Here is a 9413-nt window from a genome sequence, read left to right as displayed (position 1 = left end):
TAGAGCTCCATGTCTTTATCAACCTAGCAGCTCAAACTTAAGTTTGAGCTCCATGTCAGTATGTACCTAGGAGCTCGCACTTATGTTTGAGATCCATGTCTATATCTATCTATCAGCTCAGTTTAGTTCCATGCCTCGCTGATCTAACTTGAAGCCCTTGCTCCATGCCTTTTGCTCCTAGAAATTTGAGCTCCATGTGAGATATTTTGAATAAATGAATGACTTTCATTAGTTGATTTTGACATTCGATATATAGCTTGGTAGGTCATTCAAAGCCATTGCAATTTAAGGTATATTAAGGAGGCATACAACTCGGCTGAGCTGGTAGGTAGATTGAGTCGTGCAGCTAAAACTTAAGTTCAAGCTGCTATGTAGATAAAGGCCTATTGATGAAATGTAAGTTTGAGCTCTCAGTGAGGTAGATAATGACATGTAACTTGATCTTAACTTTGAGCTCCATTTCTATATCTACCTAGCAGCTCAATTGAGCTCCTTGCCTCAATCTACCTTCAAACTCAAGCTCCATGTCTTTTCCACCTATCAGCTTAATCTCCGTCCCTGTATCTATCTAAAAAATTGAGCTCCATGTCAAATATTTTGAAATAAATGAATGAATTTTATTAGCGAGCTGCTAGGTAGATTGAGTCATGGAGCTCAAACTTAAGTTCGAGTTGTTAGGTAGATAAAGGCCTAGAGCTCAAACTTAAATTGCTACGTAGATAAAGGCCTAGGTTTGAACTGAAGTTTGAGCTCCATGCCTATATCTCTCTAGCAGCTCAGCAGACCTCCACGCCTCAATCTACCATGAAGCCCAAGCTCTATGGCTTTTTCTCCTAGTAGCTGGAGCTCCATCCCGACATCTACCTAGAAATTTGAACCCCAAGTCATCCATTTTGAAATAAATGGATGACTTGTCTTAGTAGGTTTTGACATTGCTAGTTTGAAATTAGATAGCTTAGAAGGTCATTCAAAGCCATTGCAAATTAAGGTATATTGAGAGAGCCCGAGAACTCAACCCAGCAAACCCTGTATTATGTAAAAGTTTTTGTATAGAAGCAAGAGTGCTTGGATACCCTATCTACAGAGTGTCTTCCTCATTACAAAACTCAATTTGGTGAAAGAAGTGAGGGAGGTTTTTTGGGATGCTAAAGTCTCCCCACTCTTCGGCATCAACCCTTAGAAGAAGATTCCATTCGTCGCCCACAACAAAGGAGACCAGAATCTTGCAATAGGAACAAGATATAGTCAGCGGAGAAACCTTCGATCCAAGAACGAGGGGAAGGATAACGTGCTCTGCCATGTAAATTGTGTAGAAACGTAGAACTGAGAGGAGATGTTTGAAATCCGCCACAAGAGGTGGTGGAGCTTTGCACTAGAGGTGATAGTGATCGCTTTGGGGAGATGTTTGACTTTAAACTTTTATATGATTGCCAATCACTTCAAACTTTTATATAATTGCCAATCACAAAACGAACTTAAGCAACAGACACATCATGCTAATAACAAGACATAAACAGAGGTCCTAGCATCCATAGGTGAGCACAAGCATGGACAAGAAAATTCGCCACGGAATAGCTTTGTTCTTCTTTCACCTACTAGGTCGTTGTAGCTCCTTCCACAGGCCACCACTGGCTCCCCTTTCACCCGTTGGTCGGCTCTTATCCCTGTAGTCAAAGTGCTAATTGCTTCAAAGTGCTAATTACTGGGCTTCAAAGTGCTAATTGCTTGGACTTGGTTGCCCTCTGAACCCTCTTGTTTGCAGCTGTTTAGCTCCTTGATAAGCGCTAATATATGATGGTGCCCTCAGTAGCCATCTTCACTCCTCATCAGGCCCGCCCTTCCCTCTTGAACTTGGTAGGTTTCCAGCCTTGAGGGCTTTCAACCTCTCTTCTCCCTTTTGATATATTGGTGGCCCCGATTTGTACTTTCCTGAGGCCACTCTGTTGGATCCCATCCACCCTCTTGAATTGGCGCTCCCACGCTCCCTTGCTCTTGGCGGCCCTTTCACTTGAAGGTCGGTCACCCTATGAACCCTCTTATCGGCTAGCTTCCTTAACAACACTCCTCTCTACGAGCCTGAACTTCACCTGCAGTTCCTTTCGAGTGAGTCAGAGCTCTATAACCTCGCCGTAGAACTCTCTCTCCTCTCTCTATCCCCACGGCTCTCTAAATGGGGAGTGCTTCTTCTAGCTTTTGCAGCTTCTCCCTATTTCTGGCAAGGGGTGTTCGAGAGGTCTCCCTCACTGTTCCTCTCACTGCTCTTACAGAGCACTGGCCCACCTCCTTTTGTAGAGTGGCACACCCCTGGATGGCGAGCCTCCTCCCTCCCTTGTGCCTCCTCAGGCTCTCTTGTGAGCTTACTGAAGCTTGCCTCCTGCTGTCTGGATCTCCCTCTCGGCTTTTGCAGCGTGTGTACTGCGCTCTGAGTGCCCTCGTGCACCTTTTATAGGCCTCAACAAGTGGGTGCTATGAGAAGCCCCTCAGCATGGCCTCCATGCTCTGCTTAGCGGCGACCTTCCTCTCTCACACACACACACACCGTCTCCTTCCCTTGCCGGCGGTGGCCCATGTCCCCATAGCAGGGCTCCTTATTGTTCTTTTTTAAAGAAAACTACCACGTTTCTAAGAGGTGACTCGGCAAGCCCGCTGAAATTGACATTCCCCTTTGAACCATCATAAGTATAACTATGAATACTAATCTGTAGCTCCATGTAGGAGATGGCACCATGGTGAATGGGTGAAGAATTGAGGGGAGCACGGAATACTCCATTGCTTAATTTCTATTGAGCATGGACCAGGAAGCCCAAAGAAAACCAAATTTCAAGATCTGAGATATTTACAAAAAATGACCATAACAAGACCATAACTACACAACCCATTTTATCCTTCTTATGGACTATTCACGGCTTCGATCTTTGCTACTTGATGTCCACCACATGAGAAGGCTATTTACATGTGCTTGTTGAGAGAGAGAGAGAGAGAGAGAGAGAGAGAGAGAGAGAGCACAGAAATAGAACCCCAAAGTGTGTAGAATACACACATGAGATAATGTATATATAGAGGGGACCTGGGTGCCATATGTAGAGAAGCCATATATTGAGTAGCTTCACATATAAGATCAACACCCCCGCTCAAATAAGGGTCCTTAACTATGGATGAAAAAACTCTTGGGGGATCAAGGGAAAAACCCACAACTCTATATACACCCTGTTGAGATGTAGAGAGAAAGAGAGAGAGACGAGACAAGAGACACACCATATACGCTCCCAAAGACTGATTCATATTGAGAACAAGATACAAATATATAGGTGAGACCAAGTTCAGTAGAGTGAGCCATATATATAGCTCCAACATCCCCACTCAAACAAAGGTCTCTAGCTTTGGATGGAAAAAACCCTTGGGGAGTTCAAGGGAAAAACACAAGCCCCTATACAATGTGAAATATGAACCAGCGGTGATGATGTGAAAGTGAATTGTGCATCTATGTACAAATATTCAAGTGACTTAGATATCACAAGGTGCAAATGTGGAGTGTGCATAGTGCATGGTACCTAAAAGATTACAATGTCATATGTACAAAGCTATTACAATAGCAAAGAAGCTAATCTAGAAAGAGTGAGGCCGAAGCAACTCCAAGCTCTGAGCGCATGAGGATGAAACGTGACTCATTGAGGCCTTTGGTCAAAATGTCTGCAATCATCGCGTCACTTGGACAGTGTTCAACCATAATGGTTCCTTTGCGTACTTCATACCTGACATAATGATAATGGACAGCAATGTGCTTTGACTTATTATGTTGAACATAGTCTTTTGCAAGACTAATAGCACTTTGGTTGTCACACCGCAAGGGTGTGCTAGAAAGAGGAGAGTGACCAATATCAACCAGCATTTGTCGAAGCCAAATCAACTCACGAGCTGCAAGTGATGCCGCAACATATTCTGACTCAGTCCTAGAAACTGCAACACAACGTTGTTTCTTGCTGGTCCAAAAAACAAGACAACCATTTATAAAGAAGCAATTTCCACTAGTAGATCGCATAGATAAATGTGAGCTTGCCCAGTCTGCATCTGTGTAACCCAAAAGAGAAAGAGATTGCATAGAATCCGATGTGAGTTGTCGTCGATAGACTAAACCAAAATCTGTAGTGCCTTTCAAGTATTTCAATACACGCTTTGCAGCAGACCAATGCTTAAGAGAAGGACATGCAAGATGTTGTCCAAGATAATTAGAAGCAGACAGATTATCAGGACGAGTGTTCATGCCAACAAACTGAAGACATCCAATCAAGTTAGCATAAGGTTGATTTGTGACAAATTGACCGCCATTGTCAGAAGTGTTCTTCGTAGAGCTCGCAAGACAAGGTGTGTTGGCTGAATGTGCAGATTCCATACCAAATTTTTGAATAGTATCTGCAATAAACTTTGACTGTCGAAGGAATAAAATACCTTTTGTACGGTTCCGTTGGATTTGAATGCCAAGACAAGAGTGAATCTCTCCAAGATCCATCATATCAAATGCACAAGACAATAACTTTTTCACTTGCTGAAGAAATCCCAAATCATTGGAAACAAGGATCGTATCATCCACATAAAGAGCAAGAATCACAAAACTACTACCTTGGCGTTTTATGTATAAGTTGGGGTCTGACGAGCAAGATATGAATCCTTTAGAGGTGAGAAAAAGATCAAATTTTGTATACCAGGCTCGCGAAGCTTGTTTGAGACCATATAGTGCCTTATGGAGTTGAGCAACAAGGTCTTCTTTACCTGGAATAACAAACCCTTCTGGTTTTGCCATATAAACTTCCTCTTCCAGGTCACCATTAAGAAAAGCAGTTCGCACATCCATTTGATGAGCTTCTAAATCAAATTGAACAGCAAATGCCAATAAAACTCGAACACTTGTAATGCGAACAACTCGTGAAAAAGTCTCTTGATAATCAACACCAGCTACTTGGGAGTAACCTTTTGCAACTAAACGCGCCTTGAACTTGTCAAAAGATCCATCTGCTTTTACTTTTGTTTTATACACCCACTTACATTTAATAGTTGTAGGACCAGGAGGTTATTCAGTTAGTATCCATGTACCTTTAGAGATAAGAGAATCGTACTCTGCTTCCATAGCCTCTTGCCATTGATCCTTTTGTGGTGAAGAGATAGCTTCATCATAAGTAACGGGATCTTCAGAAGTAGAAAAAGCATTATCAGCAATATCATCATCATAAACATGACATGAGCCATGTTCAAAATCAATAGGCAGATCAACAAAAATATCAATATCATCATTGGCAACATTTGTAATGGATGGTTGTGAAGAGGAAAGTTGCTCTATAGGAAGAGTTTCATCTTCTAAAAGAAATGGAAAAGCCTGAAGCAATGATTTAGTATCATCAGAATCATCCATGGACCATGAGACTCCAATAAGCTGTTCGTTAAAAGTAGCATCACGATTCACAATTACTTTCTTGGAGGAAGGGTCATAGAATTTGTATCCTTTGGAAGTGTCAGAATATCCAATAATAATAACTTTAAGACCAGGAGCATCAAGCTTTGTTCGTGTTTCTTTGGGAACATGAATATAAGCAATACATCCAAAGGTTTGAAAATGAGATACAGAAGGAATGTCACCTGTCCATGCTGTGATGGGTATCTTACCAGAGGGTGCAGTAGTAGGAAGATGATTTTGAATAAATGCTGCTGTCAAAGTAGCTTCAGCCCAGAAAACATGAGATAAGCCAGAATGAATCAGCATACATCTTACAGCATTGAGAATAGTGCGATTCTTTCGTTCAGCAACACCGTTCTGTTGAGGCGAATATGTAATAGTGTGTTTATGATGAATTCCACTGCCAGCAGAGTAACTCACAAACTCTCGAGAAACACATTCGCCTCCATTGTCACTACGAAGCTTCTTTAGGCGACGACCAGTTTGAAGTTCCGCAGCCTTGTGGAATTGTTTTAAAACAGATAAGGCTCCAGATTTTTATCTAAGTAGAAATACAGTCGTATACCTTGAGAAATCATCAATGAAAGTAATGAAGTAGCGATATTGTGATCTCGAAGAAGGTAGAGGTCCACATATATCAGTATGAACAAGATCCAATATGTCATGAGAATGAGTGGTATTTGAAAGAGGAAAGGGTTTACGATTGTGTTTCCCAAGAGCACAAAATTCACAAATTCCCATATGGGGATGGGCTTTAAGATCCATGCCATGGACAAGATCACGACGTTGAAGATCAAGGAGTTTTGAGAAATCAGCATGAACAAAATGGTGATGCCATACTTTGCAATCATGATCACCTGGAGCAGTACCAATATTTGCTACAGCATCGTTGAGAGAGAGTTCAAACAAATTACCGTTTCGAGGAGCAGTGGCTATAGTCTGTCCATATTTCTCAATTCATCATTTGGTATGATCAAATCCAACAAATAGACCAAGATCAACAAGTCTAGCAACTGAAAGAAGATTACGTTGAAGATCTGGTACATGTAATACTCCTCACAAAATTCGAGTGGAAGAAGATAAGGTACCAAGATATAAGTCTCCAATACCCTTTACTTGACAAGTAGTATCATCAGCAAGATAAACAACACGTTGAACTGGCAGTGGATGATAGTTATGGAGCCACTTATATTGATATGTTATATTTCCTGTAGCACCAGAATCGACAATAAAAAGTGATCCATCACGAACATGAAGTATTCTGTTTGGAGCAGTTGAACATAGGACGTAGCTTGTTTCTGGTACAATGTTGTTTCGATGTTCAGTAGCATATGCTCTATTCCGATCTGTGTCGAATCGACGCTTATAGCAAATATGAGTGGGATGTTTAGATCGTCCACAATATTCACAAGAAGAAGAAGAAGAGTCTCTAGATAAACGTGGTTGTTTTGTGGTAATATTGTGTTCTTCATCATATTGACGTGCCCAACAATCATCTTCAGTATGGCCATTTCTATTGCAGTAATAACATTGCTTATTAGGAAATTTGAGACGAGAGAAAATATTACCGCGACGGCCACCTTTGTGGTTGCCTCGTTGAAATGGACACCTTCGAGCATAAAAAGCACGTTCCATCTATTGTGACTCAGTCTCCTCTTGTGAAATCATAGCTGTATCGTGACCAACATTCCGACGTTCTTGACGTTGAGAGTATTCAATTAAAGACATGCAAGCTTAGTCGAAATCAAGACCATCTTTATTAGAGAGAATAGTAACAATGTTATCATAACAAGAGTCCTTCACCGTATCAAGGAGAAGTGTAATCAGTTGCTTTTGTGGAACAGGATCACCGGCAGCAGCAAGTTGATTAATAATAGATTTGAAAGATTCAATATGTCCCGTCATGGCAGTACCAACTTCATATTGTAACTTGTTAAGTAACCCTCTCAAATAAAGTATTTCTGTAACAGATTTCTTCTGAAAGTTTGCAATAAGGTACTTCCATACGTCATGGGAAGTAGGCAGTTCATACATATCAAGCAAAAGGGAATCAGTAAGAGCAGAAAGAATATACCGACGAGCTGCTTTATCACGTCATTGCCAATCTGTATAGGCAACATTCCAATCTTCAAATATAGTGTAATGGAATTTGCCTATTCAATTTGCGAATAGCGGAATTTAATGAGAGTACTTTCAAGAAATGATTTTGTGAGCATAGCGGGTATACATAATTGAAGATAGCAACATAATCATAGCAATTAGTTAACTTGGCATAGACAATACTTTTGCAAGAGAGAGAGTTTAGAGAACATGACAACAATTGAGGACCGGATTTATGTGGAGCCGGTCCCCCCTCCAATAGGCATTTGTATTATGATTTCTCCCATAAAGAGAGACTTGTTACAATACAGTCTTTGTGTTCCTTGTGACCTAGGTGATGCCATGAAGATGGAAGGCTTCATGCACCACAAACATAACATAAACTTGAAGAAAGCTTTAACTATCCCAAGCCTCAGTCCCAAGACCTCAAACACCTTCGAAGGTGGAGAGAGCTAGCAGGGAATGAGGGTAGGGAAGAGGAAGAAGAAACATTTCGTAGGAGAAAGAATTAGTTCCTCACTTATCATACTCTTGTTGCTAGCATACATAATAGCATAGTAATGAAGAAGAAGGAGATGGCAAGCTTAAGCATTGAAGCATGGCTCTTGGTTGGATTTGCACTCCATAGCCAAGAGTGTTGGTGTAGGCTCTCAACCTCTACTTGCTTGGAGAGGGAGCTCTTGCACTTTGCATATCACACAATGAGAGTGCTTGTGAGTGTGTGTGGGTGAGTATACCCCCTAGGCACCCCCCTAGCTTGCTTGGGTCGACCCCCCCTTGTAGCTCATGCCTGAAGCTCATTGGACCCCTCCAGGCCTAGCCAATCACAAGCAGGAGCCATTACAAGCAACATGGGTAGCCTTGGGACAAGTGTCCCCTTTTCCCCTTTGAGAGAGAGGACTTGATAAATGCTAAAACAATTAGATAATTCATGTAATTTATCATTGGACCCCTTTGAAGCCTAGCCAATAGGCTTCAAGCAGCACATGAAGGTAACATGGGTAGGGGCCTGACATGTGTCCTTGCTGCCTCTTCAAGATGGGCTTCCCTTGTGTGTGTGAGTAGGTGTTCTCTCTCTAGGCCCTAGGAAAAGGGCTCGCCCCCCCTCTTGTAGGAATGCTTTTGACTTTTAGGTGATCAAGCACCTTACTCACCAAGCATGACAAAGCACTTGAACTAGGGGGGGTTCCCACAAGCATCTCAGGCAAGCATCTCAGGCAAGCTTCTCAAGGCACCTCAAGTACTTTAATCATGCAACAAGTCAAGCACCTCAAGCATGGAGCCAGTCAAGCACCTCAAGCATCTTAATCAAGCACCTCAAGCATGAAAAACACCTCAAGCATGACAAGCACCTCAAGCAGGACAAGCACCTCGAGCTTGGGCCGGGTTCCCACCTCAAGCTCAGCCCTAGCTTACTTAAGGTCAAAAGGACTTTTACACACATTTATTGGAGGTCTTCAATGAAGCTAACCCTAAGGTCTTATGCTCCATTGGTTAGCCTTGCTCTTTGATAGACCATCTCCCTTTTGGGCCCCTTTACATTGGCCCCGTGTTGAGATAGATCTAAAAGCACATACCTATATCTTAACACTTGTTCCCGTTTGTTCTCCCACATTAAGTGATCAATTTAATATGAGAAAATCATTTGGGTTAGTTAGATATTAGATTTTATGACATTACCTCTCTCTTGAAATCATAGTCGTCCTCGACTATGAAGTAGAAGAGATAAAGTCTTAGTCATTAGTCAATCGTACTTAGCGGGTAAAGGATCCCTTTTTACCCTACGACATCTTTCCAAGATGGATGACTAATCCATTTGGTGCTTGGGAGACATAGCTGCCGCAAGCATGTCTGCTCTTTAGTCCAT

This window comes from Adiantum capillus-veneris, chromosome 6 (assembly GCF_014529385.1).
Source record: "Adiantum capillus-veneris isolate H3 chromosome 6, ASM1452938v2, whole genome shotgun sequence".
Lineage (NCBI taxonomy): Eukaryota > Viridiplantae > Streptophyta > Polypodiopsida > Polypodiales > Pteridaceae > Adiantum > Adiantum capillus-veneris.
The sequence above is the reverse complement of the archived record's forward strand: the minus strand, read 5'-3'. Positions refer to the sequence as shown.